The 27687-nt window shown below is 40.9% G+C and overlaps 2 long non-coding RNA genes and 1 pseudogene across 4 annotated transcripts; 2 read left to right on the forward strand and 1 right to left on the reverse strand.

Annotated features, from left to right (window-relative positions):
* The first annotated feature begins 1115 nt into the window (after window positions 1–1115).
* On the forward strand, window positions 1116–18732 carry LOC116549458. The gene is made up of 3 exons (XR_004267884.1): window positions 1116–1128; window positions 10251–10254; window positions 17788–18732. It is a non-coding gene; the product is annotated as an uncharacterized LOC116549458 (long non-coding RNA).
* On the reverse strand, window positions 3810–20141 carry LOC116549459. Of its 3 annotated transcripts, XR_004267886.1 has the most exons (4): window positions 19644–20141; window positions 19224–19328; window positions 11540–11545; window positions 3810–3821 (listed from the first exon to the last, which is right to left on the reverse strand). It is a non-coding gene; the product is annotated as an uncharacterized LOC116549459 (long non-coding RNA). The 3 variants fall into 3 exon arrangements; XR_004267885.1 differs by lacking the exons at window positions 3810–3821; window positions 11540–11545 and adding an exon at window positions 11015–11028; XR_004267887.1 differs by lacking the exons at window positions 3810–3821; window positions 11540–11545 and having other exon boundaries at window positions 19218–19328; window positions 19644–20138.
* On the forward strand, window positions 4588–5150 carry LOC116549457 (annotated as a pseudogene).
* Window positions 20142–27687: the final 7546 nt, after the last annotated feature.

A 27687-nucleotide genomic window follows, 5' to 3' on the forward strand; every position in this document is an offset into this window, starting at 1 on the left:
AGCGCTTGTGTTGGTTCCCCAAGTCCCAAATACAAAGTGGAGCAGGTGACATCTGCATATGCAGAGGGTTGCATTACAGCAAAGGATCCCCAAATTTAGGGAACATGGATGTTTTATGATGGGCATTAAGTTTGCTGCCTTTTTCTCCCCAGCAGAGGTAGCCATTATTCCTATCTTCCAATGCTATGAGCATATCTGCTGTCTGGTCTGGAGCGATATGCCATCTTTATCTTCCAAGCCTGCTTACTACACAAATTGGTAAAAAGATAGTGTGGAGCAAAGGCAGTTAGGGCTGCTGCTCACCAGATAGGCAGAAATGTGTGAGACTCATGAACAGTTGTTTCCAATCAACAGGTAGTTTGAGTCTGGACCAGGAACCCAGGCTTGTATTTAAGCAAATGTTTTGCCAGGCTAGGTGGCTCATGCATATAATCCCAGCACTTTGGGAGGCCGAGGGTGGGAAGATCACTTAGGGTCAGAATGCTGAGACCACCCTGGCCAATATGGTGAAAACCTGTCTTTACTAAAAACACAAAAATTAGCCAGGCATGGTGGAGCACACCTGTAGTCCCAGCTACTTGGGAGGCTGAGGCAGGAGGATTGCTCCATCCCGGGAGGCAGAGTTTGCTGTGAGTTGAGATCATGCCACTGCACTACAGCCTAGATGAGAGTGAGCCTCCATCTCAAAAAAAGTAAATACAATAAATAAACAAATATTTTATGTAATCTATCCAGCATTTTAGTTTTCTTTTTTTTTTTTTAGTGGGGGCATGGGAAGTTTATTTCTTGTATCTAATCTGCCATGCTGCCAGAGTGGCCAAAATGCAGTAAGGCAATTATTACTGGAGCTTAGGGTATCCTGAGCCACCTGAATAAATGCTGAGGGCTGTTCAACCTTTTGTTCTTTATCAAGGAGGCTGTCAGGTTTGGAAAAGAATGTACTTAGCCAACATGGCTGGGAAATGACATTTTTTCAGTTAACTGGGACTTTTCCCTAAAAATTTGCCTGCTCTAGGATTAATATCACCCCACATAAGGCTACTATACACAGGAAGTAAGTTCTCAGGGTTCTCTCTCTCTCTCTCTTTTTTTTTTTTTTTTTTTTTTTTGAGACAGAGTTTTGCTCCTGTTGCTTAGGCTGGAATGCAATGTGTGATCTCAGCTCACTGCAACCTCCATCTTCTGGGTTCAAGTGATTCTCCTGCCTCAGCCTCCCGAGTAGCTGGGATTACAGGCATGCACCATCATGCCTGGCTATTTTTTTTTATTTAGTAGAGATGGGGTTTCACTGTGTTAGTCAGGCTGGTCTTGAACTCCTGACTTCATGTGATCCACCAGCGTCGGCCTCCCAAAGTGCTAGGAATACAGGTGTGTGCCACCGCAATGAGCCGTTCTCAGGATTCTCTAAGTTGTCCATAGTTACACAGTTACATTGTTTTTTTCTTGGAAATTTTATTTATTTGAGACAGGGTCTCAATCTGTCACCCATCCTGGAGTGTAGTGGCATGCTCATAGCTCACCACAGCATTGAACTCCTGGGCTCAAGTATTCCTCCCACCTGAGCCTCCTGAGTAGCTGGGACTACAGGTGTACACCACCACAACCGGCTATGCTGGCAATCTTAGAAATGTTGCACATTTCCAATGTAATCACTAACACAGTAACTATCTGGATTCCTGCAGTGTAAACACACCAAAAACTTGCTCATGGGCCCAAAGTGTGGCCTATGATCAGCAGTAGCAGCAGCACCTGAGTGCAGTTAGAATTGTGTTCTACGGGCTGGGGCTGTGGTTCACACCTGTAATCCCAGCACTTTGGGAGGCCAAGGCAGGAGGATTGCTTGAAGCCAGGAGTTAAAGACCAGCCTGAGCAACATAGCAAGACACCTCATCTCTACAAAAAATAAAAATAAGATAAAGATAACAAATAAAAATAAAAATAAAAATAAAAATAGAAAACTAGCCAGGAATGATGGCATGTGCTTGTAGTCACAGCTACTCAGGAGGGTGAGGCAAGAGGATTGCTTTGAGTCCAGGAGTTCAAGGTTACGGTGAGCTATGATTGCACTACTGCATTCCAGCCTGGGCAACAGAGCAAGATCTCCTATCTGAAAAAACAAAAACACAAAGAAACAAAAGAGGCCAGGCATGCTGGCTTACGCCTGTAATCCCAGCACTTTGGGAGGCTGAGGTGGGCAGATCACTTGAGGCTAGGAGTTTGAGACCAGCCTGGCCAACATGGTGAAAGCCCCATCTCTACTAAAAATGAAACTATTATCCAGTTATGGTGGTACAATCCTGTAATCCCAGCTACTCGAGAGGCTGAGGCATGAGAATCGCTTGAACCCAAGAGGCAGAGGTGCAGTGAGTTGAGATCGTGCCACTGCGCTTCACCCTGGATGACAGAGTGAGACCCTGTATCAAAAAATAAAAATAAAAAATAAGGGGCTGGGCATGATGGCTCATGCCTGTAATCCCAGCACTTTGGGAGGCCAAGGCAGGCAGATCACTTGAGGTCAACAGTTTGAGACCAGCCTGGCTAACATGGTGAAGCCCTGTCTCTACTAAAAATATGAAAGTTAGCTGGGCGTGGTAGTGCATGTCAGTAATCCCAGCTACTCAGGAGGCTGAGGCAGGACAATCGTTTGAACCTGGGAGGCAGGGATTGTAGTAAGCTGAAATCATACCACTGCACTCCAGCCTGGGCTATGAAAAGAGACTGCATATATATATATGCAGATGTCTGAATGCTATTTCAAATGACCAATGTTAGGTTTTTTTGTTTGTCTGTTTGTTTTGAGTTGGAATTTTGCTCTTTTTGCCCAGGCTGGAGTGCAATGTGGCGATCTTGGCTCACTGCAGCCTCTGCCACCTGGGTTCAAGCGATTCTCCTGCCTCAGCCTCCCAAGTAGCTGAGATTATAGGCATGCGCCACCACACCTAGCTAAATTTTTTGTAGTTTTAGTAGAGATGGGGTTTCTCCATGTTGGTCAGGCTGGTCTCAAACTCCTGACCTCAGGTGATCTGCCCACCTCAACTTCCCAAAGTGCTGGGATTAGAGGGGTGAGCCACTACGTCCAGCCTCTTAAATTTTACAATAGTTATGCTATCCATAGAGGCAATTGGGGAAGTTACAAAATCTCATGCCCTCCAAAACAGTGGCTGAATTCTGCCTACATTTTAGCAGAATTCAGGACCCTTTTGAATCTGCCATTGTGAAATTATAATGGAGCTGACCTAACCAACTCCATCTTGCTTGTAACCTCCAAACTGTCCTTGTTCATTCCTGCGCTTAGGTTCAACTAACTTTGGGAGGAACTTAGTTTATAGTTTAAAACAAAGATGATAACAGCTCTTTCCCAAAACAAACCTCCTTCTTGCCTGGGAACTAGGCTGCCTTTGTAGGACTAACAAATTAGCCACAAGATTAGAAATTATGGTTTAGGAATCATGCAGCTGGAGCCTACAAGATTCTGACCCTCTCTTAACTGCTCCTAAGATCAGTGCTTGAGGTATTTTGCAGACCTTACACTTGATGTATCAAGTGGCGCCACCCAGATGGATAAAATGGCTCATCTGATCTTGTGGCCAGAAACTGACTCAGAGCAAAGGTACAACTTCAATTCCCTACCTAACTAACTTCATCGTCTACCTAACCAATCAGCACTCCTGGCTCATTAGCTTCCACCTACCCACCAGGTGTCCTTAAAAACTCTGATCCCAGAATGCTCAGGGAGACTGATTTGAGTAATAATAAAACTCCTCCTGTCTCCCGCACAGCCAGCTCTGCGTGTTACTCTTTCTCTATTGCAATTCCCCTGTCTTGAGAAATTGGCTGTGTTTAGGCAGCAGGCTCATAATCCTAATCTTGTGGCCTTTCATTAGTATTACAAAGGTGGTTTCAGTCCTTGAGCAAGGAGGGGTTTCATTATAGAGAGGGACTATTATCATCCTTGCTTCCAAGGTAAACTATAAACTAACCTACTCCCATGGTTAGTTTGGCCTATGGGCAGGAATGAGTAGCCTGTGAAGCTAGAGGCAAGGTGGAGTTAGCCATGCTAGTTTCTTCTCACTGTCCTAATCTTTGCAAAGGTGGTTTCAAAATCACGTTTTTTTTTTGTTGTTTGTTTGTTTGTTTTGTTTTTTTTTGAGACAGAGTCCTGTTCTGTTGCCCAGGTTGGAGTGCAGTGGCATGATCTCAACTCACTGCAACCTCTGCCTCCCGGGTTCAAGTGATTTTCCTGCCTCGGGCTCCTGAGTAGCTGGGACTACAGGCATGCCACTACCATGCCTGGCTAATTTTTTGTATTTTTAGTAGAGACGGGGTTTCACTGTGTTAGCCAGGATGGTCTCGATCTCCTGAACTTGTGATCTGCCTGCCTCATCCTCCCAAAGTGCTGGGATTATAGGCATAAACCACTGCCCCCAGCCCAAAATCATGGTTTTAAGAATCAGAACCTGAGGTCCACTCCTAAAAACAGTGTGACCTTAAACAAGTCACTTTAACATTTCCAAACATACAATTCTTATTTTGCAAGATTGTTAAGGGAATAAAAGGAAACCTTATAAAAGAGTGCCTATGGATTCCCGCCGCTCTGCCCTTCTCTGTCTTCTCTGCACTGGGAGCAGTTCTCCTGCCACAGTCCCTCATTCCCTCAAAATGTTTGCCTGCTCCAAGTTCGTCTCCACTCCCTCCTTGGTCAAGAGCACCTCACGGCTGCTGAGCTGTCCGCTAGCTGCAGTGGTGCTGAAACCACGAGAGACACTGACAGATGAGAGCCTCAGCAGCTTGGCAGTCTCACACCCCCTTACCTCACCTGTCTCTAGCCACAGCTTCCAAACCAGCGCCATTTCAAAGGACATCGACACGGCAGCTAAGTTCACTGGGGCTGGAGCTGCCACAGTTGGAGTGGCCGGCTCTGGGCTGGGATTGGGATTGGGACTGTGTTTGGGGGCCTCATCATTGGTTTCACCGGGAACCCTTCTCTGAAGCAGCAGCTCTTCTCCTACACCCTTCCGGGCTTTGCCCTCTCAGAGGCCATGGGGCTCTTTTGCCTGATGGTGGCCTTTCTCATCCTCTTCGCCAAGTGAAGGAGCCGTCTCCACCTCCCATAGTTCTTTCTCCCATGTGTCGTCGGTCCTGTGTGGTCCTTTTCCTATATACCTCCCCAGGAGACCTGGAAAGGTGGTTGGCTCAGGGTGTGATAGAGAAAAGACAAATAAATACTGTATTAACAAGAAAAAAAAAGAGTGCCTATGACAGTCCCTGTGGTGTAATGATATATAAGAGATATTGGTTTTTATCCACATTCCCTGGCTCATAACTCTCACAGTCCTTGTTATAGTTTTTGTTACAATGTCGAGTGCGTTGGGGAGGCCTCAGGAAATGGACTCTCTCTGCCCTCCTACCCTCCTTTCACTTGCCCCCGGAGATGGAACTTAATCTTCCCTCACACCTGCACCCTTTCTGATTGTGGGTGTCCAGACCCTCCCCAGAGGGGGCCGCTCTATACCCTGGGAGAATGAATACTGACATCATGAAGTCCAAGAGGACTGTGTTCTGAGAGCTTCTGAACTCTTGAATGTTCCCCAAGGCTGGTGGGCCCAGGGTGAGCATGGACGCTCCGAGCCCCTTCCCCCATACCTTGCCCTGTGCATCTCTTCATCTGTATCTTTTGTAATATCCTATTTTATAATAAACCGATAAATGTAGGTAAGTATTCTGTGAGCTGCTCCAGCAAATTAATTGAACCCAAAGAGGGGTTTGTGGGAACCCCAACTTGAAGCCAGTCAATCAGAAGTTCCAGAGGCCTGGACTTGTGACTGGTGTCTGAAGTGAGTGGTGGTCTTGGGGACTGAGCCCCCAACCCATGAGATCTGACACTATCTCCAGGTAGATAGTGTTGGCCTTGAATTGGAGGATACCCAACTGGTGCCTGCTGCTTGGTTTATGTGGAAAAGCACTTACACCTTTGGCCACAGAAACATGTGTCATTGTGGTATGAGAGTAAAGATAAAACATGGTTTGAAGGTTTCTCTTAAGCAGTGCCTATCACATATTAGGTAGGCAATAAATGTTAGTTGACTTTCTTTTCTCTTTTCATGCCTTGCCTAGAGAGAACTTTTTTCCCTATCATTCAAGTGTATAGAAACAGAGTGTTCTATAAATCCATGAGAAATGTCAGATATTAACATAGTTTACATTTGCATATGAATGGGAAAGATACAATCATAAAAGTTTCCTTGAAGGATGAAATACCGTTTATAACCCTAGAGATAAATGAAAAAAGTTTAAATTAAAACAGAAGTTGGGGGCCAGGCATGGCGGCTCACGCCTGTAATCTCAGCACTTTGGGAGGCTGAGGTGGGTAGATCACTTAAAGTCAGGAGTTTGAGACCAGCCTGGCTAACATAGTGAAATCCCATCTCTACTAAAATACAAAATTAGCTGGGTGTGGTGGCGGGCAACTATAATCCCAGTTACTTGGGAGGCTGCGGTAGGAGAATCCCTTGAACCCGGGAGGCAGAGGTTGCAGTGAGCTGAGATCGTGCCATTGCACTCCAGTCTGGACAACAGAGCAAGACTCCATCTTAAAAAAAATAAAATAAAACAGATAAAATATTGAAAGTTAGGTAGAAAAAGGTGTCCACCACATAGCCCAACATGCTTATTATAAGGAAGTTTGAAATGTAACACTGAACTTTCTTTTCTTTTTTCTTTTTTTTTTGGGATGGAGTTTCACTCTTGTTGCCCAGGCTGGAGTGCAATGGCACAATTTTGGCTCACCGCAACCTCCACCTCCTGGGTTCAAGTGATTCTCCTGCATCAGCCTCCCGAGTAGCTGAGATTGCAGGTGTCTGCCACCATGCCTTTCTAATTTTGTATTTTTATTAGTTAGTTATGCTGGTCTCGAACTCCCAACCTAAGGTGATCTGCCTGCCTCGGCCTCCTAAAGTGCTGGGATTACAGGCTTGAGCCACCACGCCCAGCCTGAGCTTTCTTTCTTTTTTCCAAGACGGAGTTTTGCTCTTGTTGCCCAGGCTGTAGTGCAGTGGCACAATCTTGGCTTACTACAACCTCCACCTCCCAGGTTCAAGGGATTCTCCTGCCTCAGCCTCCCGAGTAGCTGACTACAGGCATCCACTGCCATACCCAGCTAATTTTTGTATTTTTAGTAGAGTTGGGGTTTTACCTTGTTGGCCAGGCTGATCTCAAACTCCTGAACCCAGGTGATCCACCTGCCTCAGCCTCCCAAAGTGCTGGGATTACAGGCATGAGCCACTGTACCCGACCAACACTGAGCTTTCTAATTACCAAAGCTAAAAGGAAAATTCAATAAATTACATAAAGAAATTACTCTTTCGGGAGGCTGAGACAGGAGGATCCCTTGAGCCCAGGAGTTGAATCTGCAGTGGGCCATAAGGGGATTGCTGCACTCTAGCCTGGGGACAGAGCAAGACCCTGTCTCAAAAAACAAAATAAATAAATAAAAAGAAAATATTCCAGACACTATCCTTTATATTAAGGTCCAAAAGGAACCTATTGCATGGATCCTTGTACAGGGAGCATGGAACAATTTAATGAGATATATTTTCTTTCTTTCTTTTTTTTTTTTTTGAGACAGAGTTTCGCTCTTGTTACCCAGGCTGGAGTGCAATGGTGCGATCTTGGCTCACCGCAACCCCTGCCACCTGGGTTCAAGCAATTCTCCTGCCTCAGCCACCCAAGTAGCTGGGACTACAGGCTGCGCCACCATACCCAGCTAATTTTTGTATTTTTTAGTAGAGACGGGGCTTCACCATGTTGACCAGGATGGTCTCGATCTCTTGACCTACTGATCCACCTGCCTCGGCCTCCCAAAGTGCTGAGATTATAGGCATGAGCCACCACGCCTGGCATGCAATATATTTTCATGGTGCAATTGGAAAGCAGTTGCTTTTTATTTTGGAGACTGAGTCTCTCTCTGTCACCAGGCTGGAGTGCAGTGGCACCATCTTGGCTCACTGCAACCTCCACCTCCTGGGTTCAAGCGATTCTCCTGCCTGCCTCAGCCTTCTGAGTAGCTGGAATTACAGGTATCCGCCACCACGCTTGGCTAATTTTTGTATTTTTAGTAGAGACAAGGTTTCATAATATTGGCCAGGCTGGTCTTGAACTCCTGAGCTTGTGATCCACCCACTTCGGCCTCCCAAAGTTCTGGGATTACAGGCATGAGCCACTGTGCCCAGCCCCTTTTTTTTTGTTTTCTGAGACAAAGTTTCGATGTTTCATCCAGGCTGGAGTGAACAGCTGTGATCATTCCCTCCAGCCTGGATGAGTGAACGATCACACCTGTTCACTCCAGCCCCCTGGGTTCAAGCGACTCTCCTGCCTCAGCCTCACTGCAACCTCAGCCCCCTGGGTTCAAGCGACACTCCTGTATCAGCCTCCCAAGTAGCTAGGATTACAGGCGGCTGCTACCATGCCAGGCCAATTTTTGTATTTTCAGTAGAGATGGAATTTTACCATGTTGGCCAGGCTTGTCTCAAACTCCTGACCTCAGGTGATCCACCCACCTCAGTCTCCTAAAGTGCCAGGATTACAGGTATAAGCCACTGCACCCCGATGGAAAGTAGTTGTTAACATAATAAAAATATAACTTTTAAGAGTTATATTGTTATTGTTATAATAAAATATAAAAATATAGCTCTTTTTTTTTTTTTTTTTTTGAGACGGAGCTTCACTCTTGTTACCCAGGCTGGAGTGCAATGGCGCGATCTCGGCTCACCGCAACCTCCGCCTCCTGGGTTCAGGCAATTCTCCTGCCTCAGCCTCCTGAGTAACTGGGATTACAGGCACGCGCCATCATGCCCAGCTAATTTTTTGTATTTTTAGTAGAGACGGGGTTTCACCATGTTGACCAGGATGGTCTTGATCTCTTGACCTTGTGATCCACCCGCCTCGGCCTCCCAAAGTGCTGGGATTACAGGCTTGAGCCACCGCGCCCGGCCTAAAAATATAGCTTTTAAGAGTTATATTTTAACATAACATATATATTATATTTTATTATAACATAATAAAATATAGCTCTTAAAAGTTATATTTTTATTATGTTAGTTATTATGTGGTATGGTTTTTCATACTAGTAGATTTAATATGGATTGAAGACAGGCTGATTTTTTTTTTTCCTTCTTTCATTACTAAAACCCAGAGCTTGATAAGCCCTCTGGAAGTGGATTATCTCTAATTTTTAGAAAACTTTTATATATCAGAGGAATTTTTTTTTTTTTTGAGACAGGGTCTTGCTCTTGTTGCCCAGGTTGGAGTGCAATGATGTAATCTCTGCTCACTGCAACCTCTACCTACCAGGTTCAAGCAGTTCTCCTGGCTCAGCCTCCCAAGTAGCTGAGATTACAGGCGTGTGCCACCTCACCTGGCACACGCCTGTAATCTGCCTCATCCTCCTGAGTGTCTGGGACTATAGGCACACACCAGCACACCCAGCTAATTTTGTAGTTTTAGTAGAGACGGGATTTCTCCATGTTGGTCAGGCTGGTCTCGAACTCCCAACCTCAAGTGATCCACCCACCTCGGCCTCCCATAGTGCTGGGATTACAGGTGTGGGCCACGGTGCCCAGTCCAGAGGAATTTTTTTCTTTTTCTTTTTTTTTCCCCCTCCAGATTAGCTTTACTGTATTAGGAATTTTTTTTTTTTTTTTTTCTGAGATGGAGTTTCGCTCATCACCCTGGCTGGAGTGCAGTGGCACACTCTGGGCTTACTGTAACCTCCACCTCCTGGGTTCAAGCGATTCTCCTGCCTCAACCTCCCGAATAGCTGGGAGTTCAGGTGCCCGCCACCACATTTGGCTAATTTTTTGTATTTTTAGCAGAGACAAGGTTTCACCATGTTGGCCAGGCTGGTCTTGAATCCCTGACCTCAGGTGATTTGCCTACCTCGGTCTCCCAAAGCGCTGGGATTATAGACGTGAGCCACTGTGTCTGGCCAGGAATATCTTATGTATCAGTTATGAACCTGGTAAAACTTCAGCCAGAATTATTGTAACCCGTATAGAAAGCATGTAGACAACTGGAAGAAAATATTTTTCTTTTTTTTTTAAGTTTTAAATAGGGGTGGGACTCTCGCTTTGTTGCCCAGGCTGATTTCGAACTCCTGGGCTCATGTAATCTTCCCATCTCGACCTCCCAAAGTGCTAGGATGACAGGTGTGAGGCTTTTTTCTTTTTTTGGGGGGACAGTTTCTCAGACTGTAGCACAGTGGTGGTGTCACAGCTCACTACAGCATCAAACTCCCGGGCTCAAGCAATCTTCCCATCTCAGCTTTCCAAGTAGGACTATAGGCACTTGCCACCACATCTGGCTAAGTTTTTAGAAAAATTTTTGTAGAGACAAGGTCTCATTGTGCTGCCCAGGCTGGTCTCGAACTCTTGAGCTCAAAGCATCTTCCCTTCTCAGCCTCTCAGAATATTGGGATTACAGGTGTGAGTCAAGGTGCCTAGCCTGAAAGCACTGTTTCATGTCTATCAACAGAGACCAACTCTTCACCAGCCTATAAATAATCTCAGCTTGCTATACCCACTAGGTTCATTTCCAGTAAAATAAATACAAGTACATTAAAAAACAAAACAAAGCAAACAACCTTGGTCAGGACAGAAAAAAGTATAAAAAGGTTTTCTTAACTAAAAAAACAAAACAAGCCAATTGATGTCTTAGTTTTGCTATGATTTTAGAAAGAAAATGTTAGCATCGAAGTTTCCTGTGAATTTCCTAAGAGCTTGAAACAAAAATAAATGACAAGAAATGTTTTGGAAATATTCTAAATGAAAATCTTTTGTCAAATTTTTTATACTCCAGTATTTAGTGACTCTATTATCTCTATACTATTGTGTAGTATTTTTTTTAACTTCACAATATAAATGAACATCTTTCTCCATCGATACAAACTAGATGTACAACATTCTGTTACATGGTTCCAGTAAAGTCCACTGAAAGGTTATATTATTATTTATTTAACCAATATTTAAATTGTTTCTATTTTTCGTGATAAAACAGTCATAGCCAACATCATACATATATATATTTTTTAACATCTCCAAAGATAAGCATGGATTTTTGTTGTTGTTGTTCATGTATCTTTCCACACTTGTCTAGTTACTTTCTTAAGACTTCTCAAAAGTGGGATTGTTAGGTCAAAAGGGATACTTTTGGATTCCTATTGCCAGATTGCCTTCAGGAAAGATTACATTGGCTTATCTTCCCATTGAGAATGTATGACATTGTCCAATTTCCCAGTCTTTAGTTAAAACTGAGCTAGCTTCAGTGATTTTTTTTTTTTTTTTTTTTTGAGTCAGGGTCTTGGTCTGTTGCCCTGGCTGGAGTGCAGTGGTGCAATCACGGTTCACTGCAGCCTTGGCCTTCCTGGGCTCAAGTGATCCTCCTGCCTCAGCCTCCCAAGTAGCTGGGACTGATTTTTTAAATAATAGAATTTGCAAAGATTCAGAAGATCTGCATAACTCAATGAAACAAAATATTTTCCAATGACAAATGTCTGATGCTACAAATTAAGAAAAAGATCCATTCAAAGTGCAGGATAGACCAGTGGATTTTAAGGTAACTGAATATAAAAACTTCATTACTATAGTTTCAGATTCCACATTGTAACTAACTTAGTAAACATACCACTTGTTGAGTTTTGAGGTAGTATCATATAATAGTATCCATATAATTATCTGAAAACGCTATTTAAATGCCCTTCCCTTTTTTAACTATATACTATGTAATGCCAGATTTTTTTTTTCTTGTAGATATGGGGGTCTCACTGTGTTGCCCAGACTGATCTTGAACTCTTGAGCTCGAGCAGTCTTCCTGCCTTGGCCTTCCAAAGTGCTAGGAATACAGGCATGAGCCCCGCATTCAGTGAGATTTAAAATATATATATATGTGTGTGTGTATATATATATACTTAACCAAAACAACATATTGCAATAGAATGACTGCAGAAGCAGATAGGGAAATCTACCTGTAGTCTATAAATTTAGATATAGAGATTTACAAACATGTAAAACAATGACATGCTTCTCATTTTTTTATTTTTGTTTTGGAAAGCACAATTATTTTCATATAAACATGCTAGAATTATTATTTTTTTTAGGAGATGAGGTTTTACTCTGTCACTCAGGCTGAAGTGCAGTGGCATGATCACAGCTCACTGCAGCCTGGGACACCTGGGCACAAGTGATTCTCCCACCTCAGCCTCCCAAAGTGCTGAGATTACAGGCATGAGTTACCATGTCTGGCTTTGTTATTTCTGAATAATTAATAATTAACCAAAAAATTATCAACCAGTCTAGACAACAAAGTAAGACTCCATCTCTACAAAAAAATCAAACAAATTAGCCAGGCGTGGTCGCTGGCACCTATGGTCCCAGCTACACAGGAGGCTGAGGCAGGAGGATTACTTGAGCCCAGGAAGTTCAGGCTGTAGTGAGCCATGTTTGCAGCACTGCACTCTAGCCTGGGCGACAGTCTCAAAAAAAAAAAAAAAATCAATTGTTATTCTTCATACACAAAATATTGATAACTATTACCCACATAAGCAAGAGTTCTTATGTTCCTCAACTCTTATTTATTTTATTTTAATTTCATTATTATTATTTTTGTAGAGACAGGGTCTCACTATGTTGCCCAGGCTGGTCTTGAACTCCTGAGCTCAAACAATCCTCCTCCCTCAGCCTCTCAAAGTGCTGAGATTATAGGCCTGAGCCTTTGTGCCCAGCTTTTATTTTTCAATTTTTAAGAGGGTAAACAAATGCAAAGTCCAAAGAGTTTGAGAGGAGTTAGTATACTATATGAGTTTTGTTTTAAAAAATAGTTTTAGTCAAATTAATTTTTTTCTTCTTTTTTTAAAAAAATTAGTCCTTTTTTCTTTATTTTATATGGAAGGATTGTTAGTCACTAAAATGAACTATTATAAAAGTATATAGGCATACATGCTAAGTCCTACTTATAGAGAAATAAATTATAAAGTCACTGAGAAGATTTTAAACTAAACTATTCCTGAGAATATTTAATAGGCACATTGCAATTCTTTCTCCAGATTTACTTACTAACCATGGCTCTTAGTTTCTATTTCGGTTTAACTGGTTCTTAGAATTAGGCTACCTGAAGTGTTCTTTTTTTTCCCTGGTGCATACAATAATTTTTGTTTGATTTTTCTGGATGTCTTTGCATCATCAAAACTAGTGCTATATCCCAATTCTATCATCACATTCTCTTGGCCATTGTAGAAGGTAAATCAGAGGAGAAAAATACTCTGGACAACTGAAGCATTCTTTTATTTCACAAATTATGAATTTCTATGGAGTACTATAAACTGCTAGGCACTATGCATTTCTTGGTGAATGAAATAGACACAGCCTTTGCCTTCATACTATGATTCTTGCTTCTGTTTAAAAATAGGTGAATTGGCCAGGCACAATGGCTTATGCCTATAATCCCAGCACTTTAGGAGGCTGAGGCAGGTGGATCACTTAGGCCAGGAGTTTGAGATTAGCCTGGCCAACATGGTGAAGCCTCATCTCTACTGAAAATATAAAAATTAGCTGGGTGTGGTGATGGGTGCCTGTAATCCCAGTTACTTTGGAGGCTGAGGCAGGAGAATCACTTGAACCTGGGAGGCAGAGGTTGCAATGAGCCGAGATTGTGCCATTGCACTCCAGCCTGGGTGACAGAGTGAGACTCTGTCTCAAAAATCCGCAAAAACAGAAAAAAAAAAAAAAACCACCAGAAAACAAAAAGTGGATGGAACAAACATGTCCTGTGTTTCTTAACATATCACTGAAATAGATTCAGAAGTGAAAAGAGGGGTAACCTAAGAGTGAGAACACTACTGGATGAGCTTTTATGTATTACTATTCTTACCGGTGATAAGTTCAAATTTTAAAAGTACATAAAAATAAAGACAAATTATGTCTATAACACTGTGATAGGTTTGTAATAGAGTACAGGCAGCTATAGCTTTTCTATAGGTCTTGTATACAAGGTTGGAGAGATGCAGGTGGTTTGTCACAGACCTCTGAGCAGTTCTGGGGCTACCAGAGTTGGCACAGGAGGGAGTGCAGCAATAGACTTCAGAGCTGGGTTATCAATTGAAGAATTGCACATAGGCCAGGCTTGGTGGCTCATGCCTATGATCTCAGCACTATGGGAGGCTGGGAGGCTGAGGTGGGAGGATTACTTGAGTCCAGGAGTTTGAGACCAGCCTTAGAAACATAATGAGTCCTCATCTCTACAAAAAATTAGCCAGGCATGGGCCAAGCGCCATGGCTCACGCCTGTGATCCCAGAAGTTTGGGAGGCTGAAGTGGGCAGATCATGGGGTCAGGAGTTAGATACCAGCCTGGCTAATATGGTAAAACCCATCTCTACTAAAAATACAAAAAAAATAGCCAGCTATGTGGTGTGCCTGTAGTCCCAGCTACTCGGGAGGCTGAGGCAGGAGAATCACTTGAACCAGGAGGTGGAGGTTGCAGTGAGCTGAGATAGCGCCACTGTACTCCAGCCTGGGCGACAGAGTGAGACTTCATCTCAAAATAATAATAATAATAAAAATTAGCCAGGCATGGTGGCCCGCACCGTAGTCTCAGTTACTTGGGAGGCTGAGATGTGAGGATTACTTGAGCCTGGAAGTTTGAGGCTGCAGTGAGCTGTGATCATGCCACTTCACTCCAACCTGGGTGACAAAGTGTACCCTGTCTAAAATAAATAAATAAATAAATAAAAAAAATTGCATATAAAACAGTTGATTTTCTCTTATCCACTCCATTTCCCCTATGGGAAAAGTGTTGTCAAAGCAAAGCCATTAGACATTTAGCATCAGGCTGAAAACAGGAGTGGTGTTGAAAGACAAAAAATGCTAAGGTTTCCAATGTAAACATTAGCTCCTGAGAGGAAAGTGAAAGACAAGATTGACAAGAGGCCTTAAGAATCAAAGAAGACTGGCCCGGGCGCGGTGGCTCAAGCCTGTAATCCCAGCACTTTGGGAGGCCGAGGCGGGTGGATCACGAGGTCAAGAGATCGAGACCATCCTGGTCAACATGGTGAAACCTTGTCTCTACTAAAAATACAAAAAATTAGCTGGGAATGGTGGCAGGTGCCTGCAGTCCCAGCTACTCAGGAGGCTGAGGCAGGAGAATTGCCTGAACGCAGGAGGCGGAGGTTGCGATGAGCCGAGATCACGCCATTACTCTCCAGCCTGGGTAACAAGAGTGAAACTCTGTCTCAATAAAAAAAAAAAAAAAAAAGAAAAAGAAACAAACAAAAAAAAGAATCAAAGAAGACCAACCTTTGACTAATGAGAGTCCTCAAGGCTGGGTATGGTGGTTCATGCCTATAATCTCAGCACTTTCCGGGGGTCAACCAGTCGAATACCCCTTTGTAAATATTGGCCAAACCGCATCCATTATACACTTCTTTATTATCATTACCCTAATTCCCCTCTCCGCTTTAATCGAAAACAAACTACTTAAATGATAAACATCCTTGTAGTATAATTTAATACCCCAGTCTCGTAAACCAGAAAGGGAGAGCATCTACTCCCCAGGACAATCAGGCAAAGAATATCTAATTCTACCATCAACACCCAAAGCTGATATTCTAATCTTAAACTATTCCCTGAGTAACTAATTAATTTTTATATCATTGAAGGCTTAGCCATGAAGTACTTTGTAAGTACATATAATATAATATCTTTACCCTTATTATGTAATTAGTACATTATTGTTTGTTCCCATGAATAATACATAGTACTGCAAATGCTTAATTATACATAACACATTAAACCAAAACGTGCATTAAAACACCACAAAGCATGCTTACAAGCAAGAACTGTAATCTCACATCAGACCATAACACATTTAAATCCAAAAAGCACATAAGAACACAGCGAGCGCACGAATATCATCTAGTACATAGCGTCATTAACTGTACATCTGTACATTAAGTTATTGATTGGACATAGCACATCACACTTTGACAGTCCTTCTAACCATGGATAGCCATCATTATATTTGGTCTCTTAATCTACCATCCTCCATGAAACCAGCAACCCGCCCACATTTGCTGCTGTTCTTGCTCCAGGCCCGTATAGACAGGGCTTGGTTATACTGAAAAGATATCTAGCATTTGGCTCCTACCTCAGGGCCATCTCATTAAGATCGCATATACATTTCCCTTAAATAAGACATCACAATGGTGTGGCGCTATCACCCTCTTAACTCAATCACGGGAGCACGACGGGCCTTTAGTATTTTAACTTTTGGGGGTATAATCATCAGCATTGCCAGGAGGCTCCGGAAGTATCCCAACCACTGTCCTGTGGTAACTGAATGTGTTTTGCCAGGCTTTATGCTATCATCGCACTTATATTGAATGTCTTGGCCCGCATCCTGACCACTAAGGTGTTATTCAGTCAATGGTTACAAGTATAATAAATAATTAACTAGTATTTATACCCAATTAAATCCAAAGCCACCACTCCAACAACCAAGTATATATATATATACCCAAAACCTTAAGCACAATCCATATTTTCTGAGGCAGATACCATAAAGAGACATCCCACTACTAACATTATTGACTAATACAAGTCCTACTAACTGGAAAACATATGCGCCCTACAATTACCCTAAACCAATAGATAATACTGCCCGTGGTTACTCCCCACATACCTCAAACCATGCCTTTCAGAAAACATACTTATACTAATGTAGTAGTAAGTTAGATTTTAAACCTATATAAGCCCACCACTATATATATCCGTTTAAGTATTTATCAAGTTAATGTAGCTTAATATTTAAAGCAAGACACTGAAAATGTCTAGACAGGTAATAATCACCCCATAAACATATACAGCTAGTGCTCGACTTACGACCACGATTTGTTCCAACAGACCGGTCGTAACACGATTTGGTCATAAGTTGAGTAGGCTATATGTACAGTACTGTGAAATGATGTCATAAAAATCTTTAAGTCATATTTTGTCATAATTTTCTTTCATTATTGTTATATATCATAATTTTCTTTGTTCATTTTATTCAATTTGTATCATCTCTACACCATTTTGTTTCTTATTTTTACATTCGTCAGGTTTAAGTAAAACACTGCATTACCAGTACAACTGGTTTAATATTTGCAAAACATACAAAATTACAAAATACAGGGGCATACAAAAATACAAAATACAGGTGTAAAAAATACCATAGGAATCATTTTCCCAATTGCAAAACATATCAAAATATATAAACATGTACGAAACATTTTATTGGCCGCTGGTGCTTGGCTGCGGATCGTTGATGTCGTCATCTGAGGCAGCAGTTGGGGTTACCGGAGTTGGTTTTTTCATAAACATGGTGAGCTTTGTCTGAATTGTATGTTTCTTTTTTTCTTCATAAATTTCACGATACGGACTTAACACATCTGTGCCATCCGTTCAATCCTTGCAAATCGTTTGATGTTTGGGTCCATTGCTTCGAAATGTATAAGAAGTTTATTGGGAGGGGTTTGATGAAAAATATCCAAGACACAAAACATAAATTGCTGTACGGAGTCTGGGATAACAGTTGAAATGGTGCATGCGGAGATGGTAGTGCTGCCGGAAGCTGGTCCGCACTGTCGTACGCCCAGCTGGGCAACGTTTGTGCTGCCAGATGCGGAGCAGTCGTGGCTAGTGATTGTGGTCGAAAAGTTGAATGGTCGTAAGTTGCATAGGTCGTAAGTCGATTAATACCTGTAGGTTTGGTCCTAGGCTTTCTATTAGCTCTCAGTGAGATTACACATGCAAGCATCCACAGCCCTGTGAAAATGCCCTCTAGATTATCAGAACATGAGGAGTGAGTATCAAGCACGAGTACATGCAGCTCAAAACATTTTGCTTAGCTACGCCCCCACAGGAAACAGCAGTGACAAACTTTTAGCAATGAACGAAAGTTTAACTAAGTTACACGGACTATTAGAGTTGGTCAATTTTCGTGCCAGCCACCGCGGCCATATGATTGACTCAAGTTAATAGAGCCCGGCGTAAAGAGTGTTTAAGATTTTATTCCCAATAAAGTTAACCTATAACTAGGTCGTAGAAAACCCCAGTTATGGTAAAATATCCTATGAAAGTGGCTTTAGTACCCTGAATACACTATAGCTAAGGTACAAACTGGGATTAGATATCCCACTATGCTTAACCCTAAACTTCAATAACTTAACCAACAAAATTATTCGCCAGAACACTACAAGCAATAGCTTGAAACTCAAAGGACCTGGCGGTGCTTTACATCCATCTAGAGGAGCCTGTTCTATAATCGATACACCCCGATAAACCTTACCACCTCTTGCCCTCAGCCTGTATACCGCCATCTTCAGCAAACTCCTTAAAAAGTAAGCAGAAGTATCATCATAAAAACATTAGGTCAAGGTGCAGCCAATGAAGTGGGAAGAAATGGGCTACATTTTCTAAATTAGAAAAGCTACACGATAGCCTTTATGAAATCTAAGGGCCTAAGATGGATTTAGCAGTAAATCAAGAATAGAGAGCTTGATTGAAACCGGGCCATTAAGCACGCACACACCGCCCGTCACCCTCCTCAAACATCACATAAAAGTACATTAACAATAAACCACTACACACTGATATAGAGGGGATAAGTCGTAACATGGTAAGCATACTGGAAAGTGCGCTTGGACGAATCAAAGTGTAGCTTAAACTAAAGCATCTGGCTTACACCCAGAAGATCTCACAACAGATGATCGCTTTGAGCTAACTCTAGCCCAAACCCTGTACAACTAACTATACTACTTAAATACAATAACTAAATCATTTACCTATTACAAAAGTATAGGCGATAGAAATTATACTATAGGCGCAATAGATATAGTACCGTAAGGGAAAGACAAAAACCTAACAAAGCATAAAAAAGCAAAGACAAACCCTTTTACCTTCTGCATAATGAATTAACTAGAAATAACTTTACATAGAGAACTTCAACAATGCCCCGGAAACCAAGCGAGCTACCCAAGGATAGCTAAAAGAGCATACCTGTCTATATGGCAAAATAGTGGGAAAATCTGTGGGTAGTGGTGACAAACCTACCGAGCCTGGTGACAGCTGGTTGTCCAAGATAGAATCTTAGTTCAACATTAAATTTACTTACAGAACCATTTAATCCTCCCATAAGGGACAGCTCTTTAGACCCTAGGAAATAACCTTTTATAGAGAGTAAAATATTCCACGACCATAGTTGGCCTAAAAGCAGCCATCAATTAAGAAAGCATTTAAGCTCATTACTTAATTACTCTTTTTTTTTTTTTTTTTGGGACGGAGTCTCGCTCTTGTTACCCAGGCTGGAGTGCAATGGCGCGATCTCGGCTCACCGCAACCTCCGCCCCCTGGGTTCAGGCAATTCTCCTGCCTCAGCCTCCTGAGTAGCTGGGATTACAGGCACGCAACACCATGCCCAGCTAATTTTTTGTATTTTTAGTAGAGACGGGGTTTCACCGTGTTGACCAGGATGGTCTCGATCTCTTGACCTCGTGATCCACCCGCCTCAGCCTCCCAAAGTGCTAGGATTACAGGCTTGAGCCACCGCACCCGGCTTTTACTTAATTACTCTTAATTCTATTCATTCCACTGAACTCCTAAAACACATTGGACTAATCTATTACTTAATAGAAGCAATAATGTTAGTATAAGTAACATGAACTTATTCTCCCTGCATAAGCTTATCTCAGACCGAAACAACTACTGTTAGTTAGCAGCCCAATCATTACATACTACAGCTTAATTTATCCATTAACTAAACTGTTAACCCAACACAGGCATGCATCCAGGAAAGATTTTAAAAAGTAAAAGGAACTCGGCAAACTCTACCCCTGCCTGTTTACCAAAAACATCACCTCTAGCATTATCAGTATTAGAGGCACTGCCTGCCCAGTGACACATGTTTAACGGCTGCAGTACCCTGACCGTGCAAAGGTAGCATAATCACTTTTTCTCTAAACAGGGACTTGTATGAATGGCCACACGAGGGTTTAACTGTCTCTTACTTTTAATCAGTGAAATTGACCTATCCTTGAAGAGGCAGATATACCTAAATAAGATAAGAAGACCCTATTGAGCTTCAATTTAATAATACAAACTAGTACTTTAAAAACCCACAGGCACTAACCTACTGTCAATGTATTATAAATTTTGGTTGGGGTGAACTCGGAGTATAGCACAGCCCCCAGAAAGACACATACCAAGACCTCACTAGTCTAAGTAAATCTACACTTATTGACCCAATAACTTGATCAATGGACTAAGTTACCCTAGGGATAGCAGCGCAATCCTATTTTAGGGTCCATATCGACAACAGGGTTTTTTATGACCTCAATGTTGGATCAAGACTTCCTAATGGTGCAGCCGCTATTAAGGGTTCATTTGTTCAACGATTAAAGTCTTACGATCTGAGTTCAGATCGGAGAAATCCAGGTCGGTTTCTGTCTATTAAATATTCCTCCCAGTACGAAAGGACAAGAGAAATAGGGCCTACTTCACAAAGTGCCCTCACAAATCAGATGACCATTATCTCAATCTTACAAGTTACTACTCTTACCCAAGAACAGGGCTGGTTAAGATGGCAGAGCCCGGTAATTGCATAAAACTTAAAACTTTATGATCAGAGGTTCAATTCCTCTTCTTAACGACGTGTTTATAGTTAATTTATTCTTACTAGTTATTATTATTTATTCCTACTAATTATTATTATTTATTCCTACTAGTTATCCTGCCCTAATTGCTACAGCATTCTTAACACTCATAGAACGAAAAATCTTAGGCTATATGCAATTCTGCAAAGGCCCTAACATTGTAGGCCCCTACGGAACACTCCAACCAATTGCCGATGCAATAAAACTTTTTACAAAAGAACCCCTACTACCCGCAACATCCACCACAGCTATACGTAGCTGCCCCAGCCCTAGCCCTCTCCATTGCCCTCCTTCTATGAACCCCCCTCCCCATACCATATCCCCTAATTAACTTCAACCTGGGCCTCCTATTTGTACTAGCAACATCAAGTCTAGCTGTTTACTCAATCCTATGATCTGGATGAGCATCCAACTCAAACTACGCATTAATTGGCACATTACAAGCTGTAGCTCAGACAATCTTATATGAAGTTACCCTGGCTATTATTCTACTATCAACCCTCCCAATAAGTGGTTCGTTTAACTTAAACACTCATTCATTACAACACAAGAACGCTCGACTCCTACTACCATCATGACCCCTAGCCATAATATGATTTATCTCCACATTAGCAGAAACTAACCGAGCCCCCTTCGATCTAACAGAAGGCAAATCAGAACTAGTTTCAGGTTTTAATATTGAATATGCTGCGGGCTTATTTGCTCTATTCTTCATAGCAGAATACATAAATATTATTGTAATAAATACCCTAACCACTACCATCTTCCTAGCAGCACCTTACAACACAACTGTATCAGAACTCTACACAATTAATTTTATAACCAAAACCCTTCTATTAGCTACCCTATTTTTATGAATTTGAACAGCATACCCTAGATTTAGCTATGACCAACTAATACATCTCCTATGAAAAAATTTTTTACCACTTACACTAGCACTATGCATATGATATATTTCAATACCTATCCTAATATCTGGTATTCCACCCCAAACATAAGAAATATGTCTGACAAAAGAATTACTTTGATAGAGTAAATCATAGAGGTTTAAATCCTCTTCTTTCTAGAATTATAGGAATTGAACCCATACCTGAGAACTCAAAATTCTCTGTGCTACCTATTACACAATATTCTAAATAGTAAGGTCAGTTAAATAAGCTATTGGGCCCATACCCCAAAAATGTTGGCTTAACCCTTCCCGTACTAATATTAATCCTTTAGCCTACCTCATTATTTCCCTTACTATCCTAATAGGAACCGTAATTACAATTTTAAGCTCACACTGATTCCTCATCTGAATAGGCTTAGAATTAAATATGTTAGCTATCATACCAATACCAGCTAAAAACACAAGCTCCCGCTCCACGGAAGCATCCACTAAATATTTTTTAATTAAAGTAACCGCATCTATAATCCTCTTAATAGCCATTTTCCTCAACAACCTATTTTCTGGACAATGAACAATTAACCCATCCCTTAATCAAATTTTATCTACAACAATATTAATTGACCTGATAATAAAATTAGAAATAGCCCCCCTTCACTTCTGACTCCATGACGTTTTATCTATAGGAGCAGTATTTGCTATTATAGGGGGCTTTATTCACTGATTTCCATTATTCTCGGGTTATACACTTGACCAGACTTATGCTAAAATTCATTTTATCATCATATTTGTAGGTGTAAATTAAACTTTCTTTTCACAGCATTTTCTCGGCTTATCTGGAATGCCTCGACGATATTCAGATTATCCCGATGCATGCACTACATGAAACATCGTCTCCTCTGTAGGCTCATTCATTTCACTAATAGCAGTTATTCTAATAATTTTTATAATTTGAGAAGGTTTCTCCTCAAAATGAAAAGTTTCAACCATTGAGCAACTATCTACCAACCTAGAATGACCCTATGGCTGCCCTCCTCCTTATCACACATTTGAAGAGTATACTTATGTAAAAGCTCTAAGCGAAAAAGGAAGGATTTGAACCCCCCAAAATTGGTTTCAAGCCAATCCCATAGACTCTATGACTTATTCAATAAGATATGAGTAAAATAATTACATAACTTTGTCAAAGTTAAATTATAGACCAAAAATCTATATATCTTAACGGCAACACCAGCTCAGTTAGGCTTACAAAAGGCTACATCCCCTATTATAGAAGAACTTACTGCTTTTCACCATCACACACTTATAATTATTTTCCTAATTAGATCACTAGTCCTATACATTATTTCCCTAATACTTATTACAAAACTAACCCACACTAGTACCATAAATGCCCAAGAAGTCGAAATAATCTCAACTATCCTTCTCGCCATTATTCTTATTATAATTGCTCTTCCATCCCTACGTATTCTATATATAACAGACAAATTTAATAAACCCTACTTAACCCTTAAAGCAATTGGTCACCAATGATACTGAAGCTATACTCAGACTATGAAGATTGAGCCTTTGATTCCTATACCAACATATTTCCTTGAACTCGGCGAATTTTGACTTTTTTTTTTTTTTTTTTTTTGGGACGGAGTTTCGCTCTTGTTACCCAGGCTGGAGTGCAATGGCACGATCTCGGCTCACCGCAACCTCCGCCTCCTGGCTTCAGGCAATTCTCCTGCCTCAGCCTCCTGAGTAGCTGGGATTACAGGCACACACCACCATGCCCAGCTAATTTTTTGTATTTTTAGTAGAGACAGGGTTTCACCATGTTGACCAGGATGGTCTCGATCTCTTGACCTCGTGATCCACCCGCCTCGGCCTCCCAAAGTGCTGGGATTACAGGCTTGAGCCACCGCGCCCGGCCCTCGACTTCTTAAAGTAGATAATCGAACAACCTTACCAATAGAAGCAGCTATTCGTATGCTAATTTCAACACAAGACATCTTACACTCATGAGCTGTCCCAACACTGGGTGTTAAAACAGATGCAATCCCCAGATGTTTAAATCAAGCTATACTAGCCTCTATGCGACCAGGCCTATTTTATGGGCAATGCTCAGAAATTTGTGGAGCAAACCACAGCTTTATGCCTATTGTCCTAGAATTCATTTATTTCCAAGATTTTGAAGTATGAGCCTCTTACTTATATCACTGTACAGCTACTTAGTATTAACCTTTTAAGTTAAAGATTGACAGAACCCCTCTCTCTACAGCGAATGCCTCAACTAGATATTTCACCATGACTAATGGTGATCCTATTAATAGTTGTAACCCTATTTTATATTATTCAGTTAAAAATACTGAATTTTATCTTCCATATTACCCCTTCATCAAAATTAACTAAAACACAAAAACATAAAACAACTTGAGAACTAAAATGAACCGAAATCTATTTACCTCTTTCAATACCCTGATAATCTTAGGAATCCCCCTAGTAGTGTTATTTTTTTTCCTACTACACTAATTATGCCCTCTAACAACCTAATCAACAACCCACTTTCCTCCCTTCAACAATGACTAATTCAACTTACACTAAAACAAATAATAACAGTTCATACCATTAAAGGACGAACTTGATCCCTAGACTTCTAGGTCTATTTACCTTCATCGCCCTAAATAACCTTCTCGGACTTACACCGAACACATTTACACCAACTACTCAACTATCAATAAATTTAGGCATAGCAATTCCTCTGTGAGCAGCAACTGTGCTCATAGGACTTCGATTTAAAACAAAAGCATCTTTTGCCCATTTCTTACCTCAAGGAACACTCATCACACTTATTCCTATACTAGTTATCGTTGAAACAATTAGTCTTTTTATTCAACCAGTAGCACTAGCCTTATGGTTAACAGCCAACATCATAGCAGGCCACCTATTAATGCACCTACTCGGAGATACTACACTAACTCTTCTAACCATCTATCTCTCCTCTTCCACAATCACTATCATCATTATTATCTTACTAATTACCCTAGAATCGGACGTAGCCCTCATCCAAGCCTATGTTTTCACACTTTTAGTAAGACTCTATCTGCATGGTAATTCATAATGACACACCAAACATACGCTTAACACATAGTCAACCCAAGTCCCTGACCACTAACAGGAGCCCTGTCAGCCTTTCTATTAACCTCTGGCCTAATTATATGATTCCATTTCTACTATACTCTTCTCCTTACTGCAGGGCTATTAGCTAGCTCAATAACAGTATTTCAGTGATGACGTGATGTAGTCCGAGAGAGCACATATCAAGGCCACCACACTATACTTGTTCAAAAAGGTCTCTGATACGGAATAATCCTATTTATTATCTCAGAAATCTTCTTTTTTGCTGGTTTCTTTTTTGCTGGTAAAATGCTGGTGAGCATTTTACCACTCTAGTTTAGCCTCAACTCCACAAACGGGACATTGACCTCCTACGGGTATCTTCCCTCTTAACCCAATAGAAGTACCACTTCTAAACACAGCTGTTCTATTCACATCAGGAGTCACAATTACTTGAGCACATCACAGCCTAATAGAAGCTGCTCGAGAAGAATCAGCTCAAGCACTATCCATAACTATCGCACTAGGAATCTATTTTACCTACCTACAAATATCAGAGTATTCCGAAACTTCCTTTACTATTTCTGACGGAATCTATGGTTCTACATTCTTTATAGCTACAGGCTTTCATGGCCTTCATGTTATTATTGGAACCACTTTCCTTGCCACATGTTATATTTGCCAACAATTATATCACTTCACATCCAACCACCACTTAGGCTTTGAAGCCGCCGCATGATACTGACGTTTCGTAGATGTAGTATGACTATTCCTCTATATTTCTATGTACTGATGAGGATCTTACTCTCTTAGTATGAACAGTACCATTGACTTCCAATCAATAGGCCTCCATAGACTCGAGAGAGAGAGTAATTAATCTAGCACTAACTCTAGTGACTAATATTCTTCTAGTTTAATACTAATTACTGTTACATTTTGACTCCCACAATTAAATATATATACAGAGAAATATAATCCCTATGAGCGTGGATTTGACCCTGCAACCTCTGCCCACCTACCCTTTTCTATAAAGCTTTTTTTAGTCGCTATTACATTTCTTCTATTTGAACTAGAAATTGCCCTGCTATTACCTCTGCCATGGGCAACCCAAACAAACAACTTAATGCTAACAATCAACATAATTCTTGCTCTACTTGTTATTCTAGTATTGGGGTTAGCCTATGAATGAACTCAAAAGGGGTTAGATTGAGTTGAATTGGTATATAGTTTAATCAAAACAAATGATTTAGACTCATTAGATTATGATAAATCATTTTACCAAAGTGCCTTTCATCTACATTAATACCGCACTAGCATATTTCATATCTTTACTAGGATTGCTAATCTACCGATCTCACCTCATATCATCCCTACTATGTTTGGAAGGCATAATATTATCACTATTCATTGTAGCTACACTCACAACCTTAAATATTCACTTAATATTAATATATATAATTCCTATTACCCTTCTAGCATTTGCCGCATGCGAAGCTGCGGTAGACCTAGCCCTATTAATCTTAATTTCTAAACTACACAGCCTAGATTATGTGCAAAACTTAAATCTACTTCAATGTTAAAAATTATTTTACCAACAATTATGACACTTCCAATAATATGACTTTCAAAAAGTTATATAATATGAATTAATATAACCTGCAGCCTATTAATTAGTGCTTTCACGCTTCTACTCTTATATTTACCAAATAATTCATGTAACTTATCACTAATTTTCTTCTCAGACCCATTAACATCACCTCAGCCTGACTATTGCCACTAATAATCTTAGCAGTACAACGCCTCTACAATAACCCGCTTCCATGAAAAAAACCATACAGCTTAATATTAATTTTTTTACAAATCTCCCTAATCATAACATTTACAGCCACAGACCTAATCCTATTTTATGTCCTAGTCGAAACCACCCTAATCCCTACCTTAATTATCATTACCCACTGAGGATATCAACCAGAACGCCTCAACGCTGGCTCATACTTCTTATTCTGCACACTAGCAGGACCTCTTCCATTACTTGTTATGCTCCTCTATTACTTAAGTAGCTTAGGATCCTTAAATATACTAGCAATAATAATTAACACTAAAGAAGTATTACTTTCCTGAACTAATAATGTTATATGACTAGGGTGCATAATAGCCTTTATAGTCAAAATATGGACTTCATCTATGACTCCCTAAAGCCCATGTTGAAGCCCCAATTGCTGGCTCAATAGTACTTGCAGCACTCCTGCTAAAACTAGGTGGCTACAGCATGATACAAATTACCCCTATTCTTAACCCCCTGACAGAAAAAATAAGTTACCACTTTCTTATTTTATCTCTGTGAGGTATAGCTATAACAAGTTCTATCTGCTTACGACAAGCTGACCTAAAATCACTCATGGCCTACTCTTCTGTCAGCCATGTGGCACTTGTCATCCTAGCTATCTTTATTCAAACCCCCTGAAGCTTTACTGGTGCAATAATCCTAATAATTGCCCATGGCAATTATTAGGTGGGAGGATTGCTTGAGCCCAAGAGTTAGAGACCAGCCTGGGCAATGTAGTGAGACCCTGTGTCTATAAACAAAAAATAATAAAAATACATTTCAAAACATAAAAACAGGAGTCCTCAAAAGAGTTGTGAAATTGAGTGGCAAAGTAATGATAATGGAGAGAAAGAAAGTAAATATCACAGAAAATAACAGAGCAAAATGAATTAAAAATACCTGCACGCAGATGGTTGCTTGTGAAACCTCCAAGATTAAAGAATAGATTAAAGATTAAAGATTTAATTAAATCTCCAAGATTAAAGAATAGATCTTCAGTCTGGGCAACATAGTAAGACCCCATCTCTACAAAAAAATTAAAAATAAAAATTAGCCAGGCATGGTAGTATGTGTCTGTAGTCCCAGCTACTAGGGAGGCTGAGTTGGGAGGATTGCTTGAGCCCAGGAGGTCAAGGCTGCAA

The sequence above is a fragment of the Sapajus apella genome, unplaced genomic scaffold (genome assembly GCF_009761245.1).
Source record: "Sapajus apella isolate SASKATOON/1434 unplaced genomic scaffold, GSC_monkey_1.0 scaffold6, whole genome shotgun sequence".
In the NCBI taxonomy this organism is placed as follows: domain Eukaryota; kingdom Metazoa; phylum Chordata; class Mammalia; order Primates; family Cebidae; genus Sapajus; species Sapajus apella.